This window comes from Cetorhinus maximus, chromosome 2 (genome assembly GCF_964194155.1).
Source record: "Cetorhinus maximus chromosome 2, sCetMax3.hap1.1, whole genome shotgun sequence".
NCBI lineage: Eukaryota > Metazoa > Chordata > Chondrichthyes > Lamniformes > Cetorhinidae > Cetorhinus > Cetorhinus maximus.
The window spans coordinates 178,058,380-178,077,663 of record NC_135880.1 but is presented as its reverse complement, the minus strand read 5'-3'; the positions used below and the strand labels follow the sequence as shown (position 1 = coordinate 178,077,663).

General features: G+C 44.8%; 1 protein-coding gene across 3 annotated transcripts in view; it reads right to left on the bottom strand.

Moving 5' to 3' along the window:
• Nucleotides 1-19,284, bottom strand: part of LOC144667940 (coronin-2A-like) — a 164,832-nt gene that overhangs the window by 105,908 nt on the left and 39,640 nt on the right. The window contains exon 1 of one of the 3 annotated variants that reach the window (XM_078529578.1): nt 3,620-3,737. The exons of the other annotated variants lie outside the window; for them this stretch is intronic. The gene's annotated coding sequence lies outside the window, so the exon portion shown is untranslated. Of the gene's footprint in view, nt 1-3,619; nt 3,738-19,284 lie in introns of those variants that run through there. 3 annotated transcript variants of the gene reach the window in all.

The window sequence follows — 19,284 nt, the reverse complement described above, 5'->3', positions numbered from 1 at the left end:
TGCCAGAGTGCTGGAGAGGAGACTTTGTCTGTTAGTCGAACCTCAGGTTCAGGTGGAACAATGCGGATTCCGGCCTGGCCGTGGAACAGTGGACCAGCTCTTTGCCCTCTCACGGATATTTGAGGGTTCGTGGGAGTTTACTAGTCTGGTAAACCTCCATTTTGTAGACCTGGAGAAGGCACATGTCCGCGTTCCTCGGGATATTTAGTGGGAGGTGCTGCTGGAATGCGAGTGCCGGTGCTACTTCTGCATGCTATCAGGTCCCTCTACTCGCGGAGCAAGAGTTGCTCAGCGTTAAGTCAAATTCATTCAAGGTGGGCGCTGGACTTCGCCAAGGGTGCGGCCTTGTCTCCAGTCCTGTTTGTGATTTTCATGGGCAGGATATCAAGGCGCAGCCAAGGTACGGAGAGTACCCAGTTTGGGGGCTTGAGGGTGGCATCTCTGCCGTTTGAAGATGGCGTCGCACTTCCTGCCTCATCCGACTGTGACCACCGCTCTCGAACGTTTCGCTGCCGAGTGTGACGCGGCCGGGAATTGGATCAGTGCCTCCAAATCGGAGGTCATGGCTCTCTCCTGGAAAAGAATGGGTTGTTCTCTCCAGGTGAGGGGGGGGAGAGCAGCTTCCTTTAGTAGAGGAGTTCAAGTATCTTGGGATCTTGTTTGCGAGTGATGGCGGTGGGGGGAGCGTGAGACTGACCAGCGGATCGGTGCGGTGGCTGTAGCTCTGTGGGCGGGTTACCGGCCTGCGGTGGTGAAGCAGGAGCTGAGTTTTAGGACGAAGTTCTCTGTTTACCGGTTGATCTACATCTCCATCCTTACCTATGGTCCTGTTTATGATTTTCATGGATGGGATATCAAGGTGCAGCCGAGGTACATTTACTGTGGGTAATGGCTGAAAGGATAAGATTGAAGGTACAAGTGACGGGAGTGAGGTTTCTCTGCAGGGTTGCTGGGCGTACTCTCCGGGACAGGGTGAGGAGCTCGGCAATCCGGGAGAACCTCGGAGCAGAGCTGCTGCTGCTCCTCCGGATCGAGAGGGGCCAGTTGAGGTGGTTTGGGCATCTGACAAGGATGCCCCCTGACAGGGTCCCGCTGGAGCTGTACCGGGCACAGCCCACTGGGTGGAGACCTCGAGGCCAACTCAGGACTCGCTGGAGGGATTACATCTCTTGGCTGGCCTGGGAACGTCTGGGAATCCCCAAGGAGGAGCTGGAGACTGTGGCTGATGAAAGGGAGGTCCAGTGGGCCCTGCTCAGCTTACTGCCCCCCAGGAGCAGCGGTGTGAAAATGGACGGACGGACGGACGGACGGACGGACGGACGGACGGACGGACGGACGGACGGACGGACGGACGGACGGACGGACGGACGGACGGACGGACGGACGGACGGACGGATAACCTTTGCTATTAATTTTCTCAAAGAACTTTGTGAAAAGTGAATTTCATGTACAAATTTAAACCACAGCTTTCACAAAAAAAGTTAAAAATAATAGCTTCAAATTGTGACAGAAGTTTGTAAATGATGAAATCTGTTCCTAAGAAAAATATGACTAGGGGCAGAATCTTCTTGTGGCATCGGGGTCTTGCCTGCAGGCCGGAGAGCCAGCCAGAGACTCGCAGTGCCTCTTTCCAGGAAAGCCCGCCAAAACCACGCACCAATCAGGCAGTGGCGAGGCCAGCAACGGAATCAAGACCCCAGGGCCGAAAGTCCCACCTAGGGAAAGCTGCCAACCAATCGGAGGCAGTCTGCTCTTGCGCTCAGCAGTGCCACTGAGGAGGCCGTGGCTGCTGCTGGCAGACATCCCTTGGAACCCCAGAAGCGTGGAGCGACCCAGGGCACAGGTAAATTATGTATAGGGGGAGGGGGTTTTGCGGGGTGTCGCAGGGAGAGAGGGGTAGGGGGCAGGTCAGAAGCAAGGGCAGGAGAGGTGGCGAAGTCCAGTCTCTCAATCAGGCACTGAGCGCATTTGATTGAGGGTCCCAGCCCCCGAGGTGAGAAGCGGCCCGTTGTGTATGCAGCCTGTTTACAGCTGGGTTCCTACCAGCAGCAGCAGCAGGATGAGGCCCTTAAGTGGTCATCAATTGGCTGCTCAAGGACCTCAGTTGACGGTAGGGCAGGAAGGTCACCGATGGACCCTCCCGACTAGAGGTTTATTCTGCCGGAGATGGATTCAGGTATGCCACCACACTAATGGTCATCCATCACCCCTATACTCACCGATTTACTTTGGCTCTCAGTTAAGCAATGCCTCAATTTTAAAATTCTAGTCCTTGTTTTCAAATCCTTCCATGGTCTTGCTCCCTCCGCCTGATCTCTGTTACCTGCTGCAGCCCAACAACCCTCCGAGATCTCTGTGCTCCCTTCAATTCTGGCCTCAGGATCCTCCCCAATTTGTAAGTGGCTCCACTCACCTTCCAAACCCACAACCACTACCAACTAGAAGGACAAGGGCAGCAGGCAGTTGGGGAGACCACGGCCAGTTGGCAGAGGAGACCACCAGAAGTTAATCTTTATTCAGTTTTAGACTTATTCACAAAGCCAAACATACCAAATGTAGAGCTCCTAACTCTACAACCCACCATCCTAAAAGTCTCTTTATATGTGCTTCTGTGAGTGCCCCCCAGCACTTCACCTTAATTAACATTAACACATTTTCTCACAAGACTTGATACCGAACTACATAGAGACATTAGGACAGATAGCTAAAAGCTTGGTCAAAGAGATGGGATTTAAGCAGTATCTAAAAGGAAGCATGACATGTTTAGAGAGGGAATTCCAGAGCTTCAGGCCCAGGCAGCTGAAGGCATGGTCGCCAATGGTGGAGCAAAGGAAATCAGAGATGTGTAAAGAACCAGACTTGGAGGAGAAGGGAGGTCTTGGAGGAGATTACAGAGATAAGGAGCAACGAGGCCATGGAGGGATTTGAACACAAGGATAAGAAGTTTAAGATCAAGATGTTGCTTAACAGAAAGCCAATGTAGGTCACAGAGCAGAGAGGGTGATGGGTGAACTCAATACAAGTTTTGCTATGTATCAATTCCATTTTGCTGTCCATATTTCTAAAATCATAATCAAACAGTTTGTAAACACAAACTTACAGGAGTTTTAGGAGGTAGAGAAACAAGAACCATTAAAAAAATGCCTGGGCAAAAATTAAACAAAACTTCTTGCCACTTTATCTACTTTGGACATTTCTAGCCCTCACTGGAACATAAAGACTAAAGCCACATAGGGAAAAAAAATGCCACTCTTATCAAAAATTTACCTTTGCACCATTCCTCAATACGTCCAAAACCTGGTGCATGGGTGGAGCAAAAGTGTTAGACCGTAACAGAAAACAGAACTGTAAACTATTACAGACATTGGTTGTGCATGTTACAACTAAGTTCCACATAGTTAATGGACTTATGCACTGAAGAGACCATTCAACACACCTACACAACTCTAAGTTATTAACAGGCCAAAGAGGGCCAACGCCATCTCACCTTTACAAAAGATCCCTTGTGACCATTTAAATCATTTTGAAAGATAGAGTTATCCATCCCAGAACAACTACCACAAACTGACTAATGGAAAATTCGCCCATGGACCCATCTCATCCCAACACTAACATTAACCTTTTCATTAAACTGAAGAACAGAATCTTATGACTTAATGCAAAAGTTGGCAGTTCATGCTCGTCACGGAAACAAAGGAGCTGGTGCCTGGATTCAGCGCCTGAAAACTGGATTAAACTGCATATTGTTCTGGTTAAACTCTGAACACCCGCGTCCTATCTCTATTTTCTTCTGGGTGTGTCCACATCACCAGCACTGCCAGTCAAGAGTTGATATGATAAGTTTGGGCGGTGGTTAATCTATAACAAGGCACATACCGTACTGGGTGCAGGGATGATGGGGAAAATAGCACAAATTAGAAAATAGTCATTAGGCTTCACATCCTAATTAACTCCCTGGTGTTTAAGTAGCTGCGTGCAAAATAAAAACAGCATGGCAAGTGTTCGTATTAAAGCTGTACTGACAAACAGCCATAGATATGCACCTAATTGTATCATTATAACATGAAGCCAATAGGTGTGCCTTGCATCCCTTCATGGATATGCTCTCAGATCACTTCACTTTCCAATGCTAACTTTCTCCTCGCAGCAGGCATGTCCTCACAACCACATGGATAATAGATACCTCAGCGCCCACATGTAAAGTTTAGACATTAATGTGGCCAACATCTCGCTGTTTAAATGACCAAACTTGGGTTCGGGTTTCTCCACCAAGGAAGCAGTAACGTTCTGGCTTGTTAAATTCAAATTAGAGAACAAACCAGCGGAAAACAATGAAAGATAGGAAGAAGGAAAAAGGAGGCAGAGGAAGAGGAGAAGGAAGCAAAAAAAGCAGTGACAAAGGAATGGAATGAGAAAAAGGTGGGGGGGTGGCGGTGGTGGAAAAGAGGAAGAGGATTGAGGAAGGAGAAGAGGAAGTGGACAAAGAGGCGGTGTGACCAAAAAAGTTGAGAAATTACATGAGAAAACCCCAACAAACCCCAACAATAACCACTTCCTTTTATCTTACATTCTACAATATGCAAGGCACTGCTTCACCAGGAACAAACAGATGGCTGGTTGCAAACAATCCAATGGAAATCCTGAAGATGAAAAATTACTTAAATGGCAATCCTGGCCCAACTAGCCTATAACAATGTGCACGTTCCACACGACCATCCTCCAATTCTACTTCACCAGACCCCTTATCCTTCTAGTCTTTTCTCACTTATGCCCCTCCCTGTTGCTATTCACCTCAACTGCTCCATGTGGTAGCGAGTTCCACATTCTCTAGGTAAAGAAGTTTCCCCTGAAATTTTTTTTCCATTGGATTAATTAGTGGCTGTCTTATATTTACACACCCTGGTTTGGTCTCCCCCACAATTGGAACTATCTTTTTCCACATCCACCCCATCAAACCACTTTCATAATCGTACCAAAAGGCTCATCCTGCTTGTGTATCGGTATCTGCCACTCATCTCATTTTTCCAACTGTCCCTGCTGCTCTTCAGTTACAAAGGGCAAGCAGGAGAATCTCCATAGGAATTCCCACCAAATTTTATTTGACCAAATCCTGGAAGTGAAAAGTTAAATTCCATAAAATGCGTGGGGCATTTTTGTCTGGACTAATTTAAATCACAGCAAAATTCAAGTCTATCCCCACAATGAACGTACGAGTTAGGAGCAGGAGTTTGGCCCCTGAAGTCTGCTCCGCCATTCAACAAGATTCTGGGCGGGATTTTCCAGTTCCACCACAACAGACTTTTGCTTGTCTGTCAAATTGTCCGTCCCGTCCGCTACGATTCCGTGGCGGGCAGGACCGCAAAACTTAAGCCCATGGCTGCTCTGATTGTGGGCTCAATGCCACATTCCGCCTACTCCCAATAACCTTTGGCTCCCTAGTTAGTCATGTATCAATCTACCTCTGCTTTAAACATATTCAAATGACCCTGCTTCCACCACTTTCTGGGGGAAGAGAATTCCCCAGACTCACAACCCTCAAAGATTTTTTTTCTCATCTCCATCTTAACTGGGAGACTCCTTATTTTTAAACCGTTTCCCCTAGTTCTAGTCTCTTCCACAAAGGAAAACATCCTTCCAGCCCTGTCAAGTCCCCTCAGGATTTTATATATTTCAATAAGATCACCTCTCATTCTTCTAGACTCCAATGGTTACAGGCCCAGCCTGTCAAACCTTTCCTCATAAGGTAACCAGGAAGAACATGCATTTATATAGCTCCCCTCACAACCTCAGGACATCCCAAAGCACTTTACAGTCAATGAAATACTTTTCAAGTGCAGTCACTGTTGTAATTTAGGAAATGCTGTAGCCAATTTGCACATAGCAAGCTCCCACCAACATCAATGTGACAACGACCAGATGATCTGTTATTCAGTGATGGTGGTTAAGGGATAAATATTAGCCAGGACAAGAGGAGAACTCTCCTACTCATCTTCAAATAATGACAGTGGGATTTTTTATGTCCACCTGATATAGCAGCCAAGGCTTCTGTTCAATACCTCATCTAAAACGATGGCACGTCTGACAGTGCAGGGCACTTCCCTCAGGTCTGCATCAGAATGTCAGTCTAGGTTATGTGCTCCAGCCTCTGGAGTGGGATATGAACCCACAATCTTCCACCTGGAAGGTGAGAAATGTTACCCACTGAGCCATGGCTGACACACATCATACAAATCATTTCTTCCAATTAAAACCTAGATATCAAACACCATTAAATTTACATGATCAAAATCACCTGGGTGTTAAATGAATCCCAAAGCCAGATGGCGAAGTATGAAACTAGACACAGATCCTTTCCTCAATAGTTGGTTTATTTACAGAATGCAGCATTACATATGTTTGCCTTTTACCCGCTAACCCAGTGCCCCAGTAGTACCCTTTGTCCTTCTGTCTATGACATCTTTGGCAATCTCTTTATCTCCACCTATCACTGGCCCTCTATCCAGCGTTACCTGTCCCACCCCCCTCTACCAGCTTATATTTCACTTCATTTCTATATTCCCTCAGTTCTGATGAAGAGTCACATGGACTCGAAACATTAACTGTATTCCTCTCCGCAGATGCTGTCAGACCTGCTGAGTTTTTCCAGGTATTTTTGTTTTTTACCCCAGTAGTCTTCCTTTGCACTCTTTTGAGTACACCAATAAAATAAGACTTTACAATTAATGAATTACCCAATTAAACCAGCCAAATAGCCCCTTCAAGGGCAATCTTGTTTGGTAAGTGTTCTAAATACTTAATTAAACAATGCCTTTCACCTTTCCATCTTAACGATATAATTCACATACCATTGCCACAGAGATCCGTCTGGAACTCCAAAGCAAGATTAGAAAGGTTAGAGAAACCAGCGGCTTACAGTCACACGGGGGTTTACACCAGGAAATTTGGGAGCCTTTCAAGCAAATTCCACCCTCAAGCCTGTTTGTATCAAGTTTATTAGAGTTGAATTTATTTGTTGCCTTCATAAAATTATGTTAATTGGAGTTTCTAGCATTCTTTTATTACCTTCTCTATCCTTGTAAAAACTTGATATGACTTGTGCTGTGATACAGTTCAAGGCTTTCCCTGCATTCATTACTTGTATCATAAATGGTGGGGGCTTTGTTACCTCGTTGCATCTTGGTCTTAGGGAGGGGCCAGGCCAACCTTTCCAGCAGAATACTTCAATTCAACTTCTAAATAAAAACATCAAAACATCCTGGTGTATGAAGTATGGTGGAGAAGGTATAACCTTGACAGGAAATATACAATATTTATTTAGACTGATACAGCACAGAAGGAGGCCACTTGGCCCATTGTGCCTGTGCCAGCTCTTTGTAAAAGCTATCTAACTAGTACCTCCCCCTCTGCCCCTGCTTTTCCTCAAGGTCTGCCCATTATTTTTAAACACGTATTTGTCCAATTCTCTTCTGAAAGTTACTATGGAATCTGCTTCCAGCACCCTTTTCAGGCAGCGCATTCCAGATCACAACAACTATGTGTAAAATAAATTCCCTTATCTCCTCTCTGGTTCTTTTGCCAATTATCTTAAACTTGTGTTGCCAACTCTCCCGCCAATGGAAACAGTTTCTCCTTATTTACCCTCATTAAGACTCTAGGTTATTTAACACTGGAGGAAGATGATGCAATAAAAAGGTTAAAATAGATGTGAAAAAAACAAAAAGCTACTGCGGATGCTGGAAATCCAAAACAAAAACAGAATTACCTGGAAAAACTCAGCAGGTCTGGCAGCATCGGTGGAGAAGAAAAGAGTTGACGTTTCGAGTCCAACATGACCCTTCAACAGAACTGAAGTATAGTTAGGAGAGGGGTGAAATATAAGCTGGTTTAAGGTGGGGGGGCGGGGGAAGAGATAGAAGTTGAGGGTGGGGTGGTTATGGGGACAAGCAAGCAGTGATAGGAGCAGATAATCAAAAGATGTCGCAGACAAAAGGATCAAAGAGGTGTTGAAGGTGGTGATATTATCTAAGAAAAGTGCTAATTAAGAATGGATGGCAGGACACTCAAGGCACAGCTCTAGTGGGGGTGGGGTGGAAAGACTAACAAGGTATTAGTTGTAGATTTAAAAATAATGGAAATAGGTGGGAAAAGAAGAATCTATATAAATTATTGAAAAAAAAAACAAAAGAAAAGGGAGGGGGAAGAAACGGGGTGGGGATGGGGGAGGGGGAGTTTAAGATCTAAAGTTGTTGAATTCAATATTCAGCCCGGAAGGCTGTAAAGTGCCTAGTCGGAAGATGAAGTCTAATACCTTGTTAGTCTTTCCACCCCACCCCTACTAGAGCTGTACCTTGAGTGTCCTGCCATCTATTCTTAATTAGCACTTTTCTTAGATAATATCACCACCTTCAACACCTCTTTGATCCTTTTGTCTGTGACATCTTTTGATTATCTGCTCCTATCACTGCTTGCTTGTCCCCACAACCACCCCACCCTCAACTTCTCTCTCCCCCCGCCCCCCACCTTAAACCAGCTTATATTTCACCCCTCTCCTAACTATACTTCAGTTCTGTTGAAGGGTCATGTTGGACTCGAAACGGCAACTCTTTTCTTCTCCACCGATGCTGCCAGACCTGCTGAGTTTTTCCAGGTAATTCTGTTTTTGTTTAAAATAGATGTGGTCTGATTTGGAGTTTGAACCTCAAAACTGGGGCTGGTTCAGTTTATAAAGTCATCTGAATCCAGGTCTCTCTGTTGCAAATCCTAACCAAAACAATCAGTACGATTCATTCCAGTGTTTTTCAACATTTTTTTTCTACCACCATTGAGTAAGCCCTTGTGCTATTGACTTCATATCTTCTGCTGTCAACGTCATGTATTGACATTGGCCCAGGCAGATTGAATCCAAAAGGTCTTTTCATATTGTCGTCTGCAGAAATCAGATTGCAGCATAATGCCAATTGTCATGTGTATGCTGCTAAAACTAGCTCATGGTTGCAGAAGATATTTCTCTCCTGGGGTAAGCCAGCCAGCTTGGCAATGCAAACACAGCAGCTGACATTCGAACCTACTTCCCCGTGGTCGCAACTAGACAACAGCAAATTGCATTTATATAGCGCTCTTGCCGTCGTAAAACATCCCAGGGTGCTTCAGGAGCATCAAACTAAATGAGACGCTGAGCCACATAAGGAGATATTAGGACAGGACCAAAGGTTGGTCAAAGAGGTAGGTTTTAAGGGGCATCTTAATTGAGGGGAGTGAGATAGATAGATTGTTGGAGGGTTTCAGGGAGGGAATTGCACAGATAAAAGCAAAAAACTGCGGATGCTGGAAATCCAAAAAAAAAAACCTGGAAAAACTCAGCAGGTCTGGCAGCATCTGCGGAGAGGAACACAGTTAACGTTTCGAGTTCGTATGACCCTGTACGAGTTCTGTTGAAGGGTCATACGGACTCGAAACGTTAACTGTGTTCCTCTCCGCAGATGCTGCCAGACCTGCTGAGTTTTTCCAGGTATTTTTGTTTTTGTTAGGGAATTGCACAGGTTAGGGGCTTGGCAGCTGAAGGCACAGCAACCAATGGTGCAGCAATTAAAACCAGAGATACAGAAGAGGCTAAAGTTGGAGGAGTGCAGACGTCTCGTTAGGTTGTTGGGCTGGAGGAGATTATAAAGATAGGTGAGACCATGGAAGGATTTGAAAACAAAGAAGTGAACTTTAACAAGTATTGTTTAACTGTGAACCATTGTAGATCAATGAGCACACAGGTGACAAGTTAGTGTGATTTAAGGCACAGTCAGCAGCAATTTGGACAAGCTCAGTCTTAGAGAACCAGCCGGAAGGGCAATGGAATAATCAAGTCTAGACACAACAAAAGCATGGATGGGACATTCAGGAACATAGGATTACATAGGATATATGGCACTCAGCCAACCAGTCCATGTTGGTGTTTATGCTCCACTCGAGCCTCTTCCATCTTTCGTCATCTAAACCTACCATTGTAACCCTCTATTTCCTTCTCCCTCTTAAGCTTGTCCAGCTTTCCCTTAAATGTGTCTATACTATTTGCTTCAACCACTCCATGAAGAAGTTTCTTCTGAATTCCCTATCGGATTTATTGGTGACTATCTTACACCAATAGCTCTCCAGTTATGCTCTTCCCCAAAAGAGGAAACAATCTCTCTGTGTCCACTCTATCAAAGCCTTTCAGAATTTTAATGACCTCTATTAGGTTACTTGTCAGCCGCCTTTTTTCAAGAGGAAAGAGACTCAGCCTGTCAATCCTTCCCTCATATGTATACCAAGGCACACCGTAAAGTACCTTGGCTGTCACTTGTGTGGTTTGAAGCAGGAGGTGGATGGTTGTAATTAATGGAAAACATGCTATATAGGATACTGGATGAAAGACCAGCCTGAAACCCTAGAAATTACCAATCAGAAGTATAACTCGATGATGAAATGGTTTGTAATTCAAGAGAATTAATTGAGGGCAAAGATCAAAATCCATGTGGGTTTATGAAATGCAGAACAAACAGACAGATTTGTTTTTATTGGAAAGATGTTGCGTTGGTGAAGGTTGTGATGCCGTGGATACACACACCTAGGCTTTCATGGTCTGCCCAATAAGAGACATGTCCCCAAGGTAAAAGCTTACAGGGGAATGCATTGGATAATCTTCCACATTAAAAGGTGCTACACCAATGCCAGTTGTTGTGGTTGTTGAGTTGTTTGGAAATATAAAAGGTATTTCTAGATGAAATTACTTAATAATTATGTTGTGCCAATTTAGCAGACAGACTGGTAGCTACCAAAAGTCCTGTACTCTTTCCTCCTAAGAATCAAACATAAAAATAATTCTGATCGTGACTGAAGATAAACACTTTACCAAAAACACCTGCCCCACTAAAGGCAATTGCTTCACGTTGATAGACATTTCAAAGGAACCAGGTTTCACCGTCACTATTGTGAAGGCTGATTATGTTCATTACTTTTTCCAATTAGCTAGGGAAATGCAAAGTTACTAACAAAGGATGTACATGATTGCCCCAGGACAATGAACAAGCCATCCAGCCAAGCCAGGCATTTTCCAGGACTCTGGTCACAGACGGCCCTACCTGAATATGTACTGCACAATTCTGAGAAAACAAAAACACACCAGGAGGCAATCTAGCTATAATAAATATAGGGAAGACAGTGACCTCTTGGTAATGTCACCGGACTAATAATCCAGAGGCCCAGGCTAATGCTCTGGGGACGCACGTTCAAATCCCACAGCAGCTGGTGGAATTTAAATTCAATTAATAAATCTGGAAAATAAACTGGTCTCAGTAACGGTGCCCATGACAACTATCATTGATTGTTGTTGTAAAATCCCATCTGGTTCACTAATGAAATCTGCCATCCTTATCTGGTCTGGCCCTCATGTGACTCCAGACCCACAGTGATGTGGTCGACCCTTAGCTGCCCTCTGAAATAGCCTAGCAAGCCACTCAGTTCAAGGGCAATTGGGGATGGGCAACAAATGCTGGCTTTGCCAGCAACATCCATGACAGAATAGAAAAAATCTCGATTCTATTTTTTTTTAAACCTTAAATGTTGATACAATTCCAATTAACTAAAACCTACATGTGAAAAAAAACTACAGGCCAATAACAGAAGTTACCCACCACCCCCTCCCCCATATCAGGAGATAGAAACCAATCAGAAACGGTGTTATAATTAGCTCTGAGAGCACTGTGCGTCTGGGCGATAACCAGACAAAAGATTTCATTTCATTAGAGATTTCAGTATCACTTTCTTTAATACTGTCCATTGTGAAGGAGGCTTTATTCAGCTGATTGATGTCTCTTCTGCTGGGGACAGAGTTGAAGTACAAGAATTTAATCTCGCCTCAAAAGTTAATGGTGAAAGCTAGGTTTTACTGATCAGCTTGTTTCATACTCAAAATTGGCTAAAAAAAAAAAAACCTGAAAATGGGAAGTTAGTGTACAAGGGAAACGAGATTAGCAAAACACTGCTCCTGAAAATTGCTTCACTTTGAACAAACGTGTTGTGTTCTGCATTTCCTACAGTTCTCATCACCAGAGAAGTCAAGAAGCATCACTGAGTACATGAGAATCAATTATGACTTTAAGTTTCTATATTTGTTCAAAACACTAGAAAACTCGATGAAGAAAGTGTTCACAGCTGATTTCGCTAACGTGTTAAGAACCTTAAGTTTCATGCAACAACTTGCATTTCTATAGCGCCTATCACAACCTCAGGGGATCCTAAAGCACTTTGCAAAGAAGTACTTTTTGAAATGCAGTCACAATTGTAGGAAAATAACAAAGCCTCCCACGCACTCAGGAGTACGGCCAAAGGCAAGGTGGAAGTCGACATTGAGAGAAGAGGCTGGAGGAGAGCTGCCAATGCTGGTTGGCTGTAATCCAGGAGGTTTTATCATGTGTTGTTTGCAAATGTTCTTACACTGCCTAGCCTGCTCACGTATCAACATCTCCCTTGAACATTGGTCTACTGCGTGGCAGGACTTTCAGAGGCTAATGCAAAGAGTATGCACAGGGGGCTCCAGCCTGACCCCTCCCCTGACCCTGCCTTAACTTGAGCTGCAGAGCATGGAACAGTTCAAATCAATGGAAGTAAGAATTGCTGTCCACAAAACAATCCTTCGAACGCCAGCACCTTCACCTCTAAATCCACAGCAAAGACCATAAGTCAGCTTTTCATATTAAACACACACAAATTATTCAATCCTTAAATACCATAATTAAACAAACTCAAGCTTCTCTTAGATGTAACTTCACTAGGGGACAAAGTAAGGGGACAAAAGGATGTAGTTTGGGATTGGGATTGCCAACTCTCGAGGTTGTTCTGCTCTGGTATCATCACCAAGACACTGCTGCAAGCAGAGCTTGGGAGAAAAATAACAGGGGCATGAAAAAAAAAATCACGTTTTTTTTTTCCTGGTTTTTTTCTCGAACAGTTTTTTTATATTAGTTTTATAAAAATGTTAGTGATGGGGAGAGAAAGGCTGTTTGACCAACAAGACAAGAATTATCCAACTGGGCAATGAATTGTCCACTTTCTAGTTGATGCAGGAATAGAATCATAGAAAGGTTACAGTGCAGAAAGAGGCCATTCTGCCCATCGTGTCAGCGCCGGCCAAAACAAAAAAGAGAACAGGGATTTATTATACAACAAAAAGAACTTGAATCCAACCTGCGAGGGCTCACAGGAAACCATTGCGAGGTCAGGAGTTATGTTAAGCAGGACATGACGCAGTGGAGTTTGTATAGGGTGCAGCGCATTACCAAAGAGACACTGGCGAAGCCAGGTTTGGAGGGAATGGAGAAAATGCACAGCTGAAGGGTTCAGCAACAGAGAAAGCGAGGGAAAGCAGCAATCGGCAACAATGGAGGGGTGGATGGATGGAACAACATCTTCTTAAACCGACATAGTAAAATGTCCCAAAGTACTTCACAGGGGCATTTATCAAATAAAAATTTAACCCGAGCCATGCAAGGAAATATTAGGTCAGGTGACCTAAGACTCGGTCAAAGAGATAGGATCGAATGCATGCATTAAAGGAAGACAGACAGCTGGAAAGGTTTAGGGAGGGAATTCCCAAACTTCAGCCCCAGGCAGCTCCACCAGTGATGGAGTGATAAAGATCTGGCAATGCGCAAGAGGCCAGGTTTGGAGGAGCACAGAGATCTCCGAGAGTTGTGGGCCTGGAGGAGATTACAGGGATAAGAAGGGGGGCTGGTGAGGCAATAGAATAAGCAGTCTGTTGATGAAAAGAACAGGTTTGAAGCTGAGTTCTGGGCCAAAGAGGACACCCAACAGTCAATTCAGCAAGAACGAGCTGTTGGATGAAAGGAGATTGGAGTCAAGAAGACAGTCACGTTCTTGGTAAGACCTGAGCAGGATGTTTTTGGTCTGAGTTGTAATCCAACATTAAAAACCACGTGAACTTCACAACATAAGAAATGGGAGCAGGAGTTGGCCAGACAGCCCCTCGAGCTTTCTACGTCATTTATGGGCGTCGAGTCGGATTGCCACGCCGCTCAAAAATTCCTACCCTGGGGACGGAGCCTAGCGCTGAGGGCTGTCGGGTTGCAGGTAGGTAAACACTGCCCCCTTTTTTACGACACTAGCTGCCACAAAACAGGTAAGTTTAGAAGTCCAGCCAGGTTTTAAAGATCCTCGACAAGCCAGGGGGAAGGTAAATATATAAGGTAAGTGCGTAGGATTGTTGGGGGTGGGAGTGGGTATGGTTGTTGGGGGTGGGAGTGGGTAGGATTGTTGGGGAGGGGGGGGTGGGCGGTGTTGGGTCGGGCCGAGCCCTGGGCAGTGAAGCCCTGTGGGGAGTCCCATGGAGGAGGGGGTGTTCGGTCGGGGTCTGTACAATAGTTACTCAGAGGGCGGCAGTGAGAAGTGACTGAGAAGCATTCTGGGAGAAGTCAGCGCAGTCACCACAACTCAGAAGGGGATCGAGGAGGACCCACTGTCAAAGAACGGAATAACCCCAAACATTACATTGCTTTAGTGTTTCCATCCCTCCCTCCTCCTCAAACCAAAACAAAAGAGAGAGAGAGGGAGAGGCAGTACCTTCAGGAGTGCACCAGACCTGCGAGGGACACTCTTCTGAAAGTGGATTTTTAAAAAATGCAGCTGATTGGTGAGTTAATCCTGGTGAGTTTTTTTTTCAATCTATTAAAGTTATTCATTGCTTAATACTGAGGTAGGAGCTAAAAAAAAGTATATAGTACTGTACAAGTATAATTAGTCAAGAAACAAGGTTCCTAGCTAATATAAATAAGGCCCCGAGCTAGCGTATTTTTTAAGGGAGTAACTAGCTTAACCGAGAGGGACGTCATGGCAGGAGAACTCAGACCCGTGATATGTTCCTCCTGCAGAATGTGGGAAATTAGGCTTCTAGCGTCCCTGGTGACCATGTGTGCGGAAGGTGTGTCCAAACGCAGCTTCTAGCTAACCGGATTTCGGAGCTGGAGCTGCGGGTGGACTCATTGTGGAGCATCGGTGATGCTGAGCAAGTCGTGGATAGCACGTTTAGCGAGGTGGTCACACCACAGGGAAGATTACACAGGCAGAAAGGGAATGCGTGACCATCAAGAACAGTAAAAGGCTCAGGAAGGTAGTGCAGGAGTCCCCTGTGGTCATCTCCCTCTCTAACAGATATGCCGCTTTGGATACTGTGGGGGGGGATGGCCTCTCAGGGGTAAAGCAGCAACAGCCAAGTTCACTGCACCATGGGTGGCTCTGCTGCTCAGAGGGACAGGAGGAAAACAAGTGGCAGGGCAATAGTGATAGGGGATTCAATAGTTAGGAGCACAGACAGACACTTCTGTGGCCGCAAATGTGGATCAAGGATGGTATGTTGCCTCCCAGGTGCCAGGATGTCACGGAGCGCTGCAGGACATTCTGGGGAGGGAAGGTAAACAGCCAGTGGTCGTGGTACACATTGGTACCAACAACATAGGTAAAACTAAGGGATGAGGACCTGCAAGCTCAGTACAGGAAGTTAGGAGATAAATTAAAATGCAGGACCTCAAATGTAGTAATCTCAGGATTACTCCCAGTTCCACGTGCTAGCGAGAGCAGGAATAAGAGGATAGATCAAATGAACATGTGGCTGGAGCGATGGTGTAGCCAGGAGGGATTCAGAGTCTTGAGGCACTGGGACCGGTTCTGGGGAAGGTAGGACCTATACAAACCAGACGGGCTGCACCCAGGCAGAACTGGGACCAGTGTCCTTGCGGAGGCTTTTGCTAGTTCTGTTGGCGAGTATTTAAATTAGTGTGGCAGGGGGATGGGATCCCAGGAGTAGGATCAGCTAGGTCAGATTCAGATCAGAAAAATGGTGGTAGAACATTAGCTAGGGACGTTGTGATAGACATGGAGTTACAGGAGAAGCAAAGTTTACAAAGTGTCCAGCAAGGGAAATTGATGGGGTTAAACTGTTTATACTTCAATGCAAGGAGTATTACAAACAAGGTAGATGAGTTAAGGCCACAGGTAGACACATGCAGCAGGATGTCATTGCTATAACGGAGACCTGGCTAAAGGAGGGACAAAACTGGCAGCTTAATATCCCTGGTTATAGAGTCTTCAGACACGATAGAGTAGGAGATAAAAAAGGAGAGCAGGGGGGGTGGTAGCACTAATGGTTAAAGAATCAATTCCAGCTGTGAGAAGGGATGATATACTAAATGGGCCAACAAACGAGGCTTTATGAATTGAGCTCAGAAATAAAAAAGAGACAGTCACACTACTGGGAGTATACTACAGACCCCCAAATAGTGAAAGGGAGATAGAAGAACAAATATGTAGGCAAATTTCTGCTTGTAAGAACAAGAGGGCAACAATAGTAGGAGACTTCAACTATCCTAATATCAACTGGGATTCAAACAATATAAGGGGCACTGAGGGAGAAAAATTCATGCAATGTGTCCAGGAAAATTTTTTCAACCAATTAGTGACAAATCCAACGAGAGGAGATGCAATTCTAGACCTATGCTTGGGGAACGAAGAAGGGCGAGTGGGTGAAGTGACAGTTGGCGACCATATCAGGGACAGTGATCACAATTCCATTAGATTTAGCATTACCATGGAAAAGGACAGAGATAAGGCAGGAGTAAAAGTCTTGAACTGGGGGAAGGCAAAAGGACTTGGCTGAGGTGGACTGGACAGCACTGCTGGAGGATAAAACAGTGGAAAACCAGTGGGAAGCAGTAAAAAGCAAGATCCTAATTGTACAAAGTAGACATGTCCCCTACAAAAATAAGAGTGGTACTGCCAAATCTAGACCCCCCTGGTTGTCTAGAGGAATACAGGGGAAGATCAAACAGAAAAAGAAAGCATACGATAGGCACAAAGAACTAAGCACTGCTGATAGCCTAGACGAATATAGGAAGTGCAGGGACAAAGTAAAAAAGGAAATAAGGAAATCAAAGAGGGGGCATGAGAAAAGATTAGCAAGTAAAGTTAAAGATAACCCAAAGATGTTTTACCAATACATTAATGCTAAAAGGTTAGATAAGGAAAAAGTGGGACCTATCAGAGATGAAGATGGAAACTTGTGTGTAGATGCAGAGGCTGTGGGAAGGGTTTTGAATGAATATTTTGTCTCCGTGTTCAGAAAGGAAAGGGGGGATGTAGATATAGTAGTCCAGGAGAAACACTGCGAGATATTGGACGGGATAGTCATAAAGAGAGAGGAAGTACTCGAAGGGTTGAAATCCTTGAAAGTTGATAAGTCACCAGGGCCAGATGGATTAGTCAGGGAGGAGATAGCACATGCTCTGAGGATGATTTTCCAATCTTCACTAGATACAGGGGAGGTACCGGAGGACTAGAGAAATGCAAACGTAGTTCCATTGTTTAAAAAGGGATCAAAGGAAATGCCAAACAATTATAGGCCAGTTAGTCTTACATTGGTGGTGAGCAAATGAGAAGAATCAATCCTGAGAGATAGGATTAACTGTCATGTGGAAAGGCATGGACTAGTCAGGGATGGTCAGCATGGATTTGTTAAAGGAAGGTCTTGCCTCACAAGTTTGATTGAATTCTTTGAGGAAGTGACAAGAAGGGTTGATGAAGGTAGTGCAGTGGATGTTGTGTACATGGATTTTAGCAAGGCATTTGACAAGGTCCCACATGGCAGATTGGTCAGGAAAGTAAAAGCCCGTGGGATTCAGGGTAATGTGGCAAACTGGATAAAAGGTTGGCTTTGTAACAGGAAACAAAGGGTAATGGTTGATGGATGCCCTTGCGAATGGAAAGTTGTCTCAAGTGGTGTTCCACAGGGCTCGGTGATGGGACCCTTGCTGTTTGTGTTATATATTAACGATTTGGACGTGAATGTGGGGGGCACGATTGGGAAATTTGCAGATGACACAAAGATTGGCTGAGTAGTGGATAGTGTAGAGGATAGCCATAATCTCCAAAACAATATAGATGGGTTGGTGGAGAGGGCGGCAAAGTGACAGATGGATTTTAACATAGAGAAGTGTGAGATCATACATTTAGGGAGGTCAAACAGTTACAGGGATTACACAATAAATGGGAATATACTAAGAGGGGTAGATGAAGTGAGAGATCTTGGTGTACAAGTACACAGGTCCCTGAAGGCAGCAGTTCAAGTACACAAGGTTGTAAAGAAGGCATATGGAATGTTCTCCTTCATTGGCAGAGGTATAGAATATGAAAGTAAGGATATAATGTTGGAATTGTATAAAACACTGGTGAGGTCACAACTGGAGTAGTGTGTGCAGTTTTGGTCACCACATTACAGGAAGGACGTAATAGCTCTGGAGAGAGCGCAGAGGAGGTTTACAAGAATGTTGCCAGGGTTAGAAAAGTGTAGCTACGAGGAGAGATTGGATAGGTTGGGGCTATTTTCCTTAGAACAAAGAAGGCTGAGAGGTGACTTGATTGAGGTGTACAAAATTATGAGGGGACAGGATAAAATTGTTTCCCTTGGTGGAGAATTCTAAAACCAGGGGACATAGATTCAAGATAAGTGGCAGAAGATGTAGGGGGGACATGAGAAATAACGTTTTTACGCAGAGAGTAGTGGGTGTCTGGAATTCGCTGCCCAAGTTGGTGGTAGAGGCAGAAACTCTAAACTCCTTTAAAAAGTACCTGGATCTGCACTTTAAGTGCTGTAAGCTGCAGGGCTATGGACCAGGTGCAGGAAAGTGGGATTAGAAAGGGCACTTGGGTGTCCTCAGGCTGGCATGGACAAGATGGGCCGAATGGCCTCCTCCTGTAACTTTTCTATGGTTCTATGGTTCTAAGTTAGAAGTGGTTTTAATTCTTCTAACTGTTTCTGGGTGACCATTGATGTAACACAGTTGGAACCATCCAAAGTTTGCAATTTAAACTGCAGTTTCATTTCAATCTTAAATGGCCAACCCCTTATCCTGAGACTGCGACCCCTAGTTCCAGACTCCCCAGCCAAGGTGAAAACAACATCTCAACGTCTACCCTGTCAAACACTCTAAGAATTTTATACATTTCAGTGAGATCACCTCTCATTCTTCTAAACTCCAGGCTCACAGTGCATATGCAATACGACTTTCAATGAAGAGGTTTTTTTTTGAAGGAGAGAGAATGTTTGTTACTGAGGGACTGCAGGACTATGGAAGATATGCATTGGCCATTTCTTTAGAAAGTATTAATATAGTTCCAACCTCTGGCTCTCTCTCGACATTCATAGTAGCAACTCCCCTGTTTAACAATCCGAGTGAAATGAGCTACAGCAAC